Raw genomic sequence first — 1,416 nt, forward strand, 5'->3', positions numbered from 1 at the left:
AGTCTTGTATGCCATGTCATGAGCCGTGAAATAAACATTGGAATATATGTATCTTGCTCCATTTTTCTGCTTGATAGCAAGTGGCTGACTTAATATAATGCCAAATGAATGCCAAAGCTACATTTTCTTTCACATATGATTCATGGAGGATGACAGTAAATTGCTCACTGGTCCAATTTCAAATTTAAATATAAATTAGTTTAATTTTCTTTGCAATCAGGTAAATTAATGAGAGAGGCTAGAAACAATATGTGGTAATTGCATTTTTGAAATTATTCCTTCCGTCCTTCAAGAATGCACTAGTTGAAACTTTGAAAGTTGGTATCTAAATATAAAGTGCGATAACATCTGGTTCTAATTGCTGGTTTAAATATTGTAGACAGACCTTAGAGCTCTTCATCCTTTTGAAAGGAGGCTTTTAGTGGGAGGCTCTGAGTCAAAGGTTGTGGAAATCTCATGCTACTAAAAATAGCTAACATTTTGAGTACATTTTATGCTTGGACTATGTGTGCGTATGTGTGTGCTGCACACACAGTTGTCTCTCCTTGTACAGCTTGATAAGGAGAGACTGAACTTTTAAAGCAATCGGTTTAATGGGACTCATGGAATCTTATTAACATTGATAGACTGGATTTTTCTTGGCAATACAAGAAACATTCATTAATCTCCCTGGAGGCCAACAGAAGATAGTCTCCAATTGTGTCTGTAAACCAAGAGAGTAATTTTCCTCTACTCCAGATCTAAAAGCCCTACCTCATGTCTTTATTTCCAAATCAGCAATGAAAGTTGAAAAAGCAGATTTGCAGTGTCTACAGGTGGTTTCCACTGAGCTGGGGGAGCCAATACTAGCAAGATGGTGGATGGAGTGTTGTGGTGTACATCCCAGGACTTTTGTACACAGGCAGATGTATGCTGTTTGTGCATCTCTCCTGTACACGTGCTCCAAAAGAGTAGGGTTTGCATTACAATTCTCCACCCACTGTCTTGCCAGTGTTGAATCCTGCTGCAGATGCCACCAGAAAAACATGTTGACTACCATGAATGGAAGATGCCTTAATCCATGTTGGGTATCATCCCTAAATATCAAGGATGTTAGCATAAAATGAGGTTTTTTTTCCTGTCCTTCAAGTCAGTGGTGGCAATAAATGTATACTTTATTGCAACCAAGTGTAGGACTCTTATTTAGCAGACTGCATTAAGTGAATCACTTCCAAGCATTTTATGAACTGAAAGTTATTGGTCTAAAATATTAATAGACACTTATATGCATATGAATAACAGAGGGAAAATCAGATTATTCTTTTGCTGCTATTGAGCTGTATCTGAGTTATTCTTAGATATTATTTTTCTCCTCTCTCTTATACATGAAAGAAATATGCAAAATAGCTTTTTATAAAGTATATTACACACTAAACC

The sequence above is a fragment of the Protobothrops mucrosquamatus genome, unplaced genomic scaffold, assembly GCF_001527695.2.
Source record: "Protobothrops mucrosquamatus isolate PMUCROS unplaced genomic scaffold, P.Mucros_1.0 scaffold220, whole genome shotgun sequence".
In the NCBI taxonomy this organism is placed as follows: domain Eukaryota; kingdom Metazoa; phylum Chordata; class Lepidosauria; order Squamata; family Viperidae; genus Protobothrops; species Protobothrops mucrosquamatus.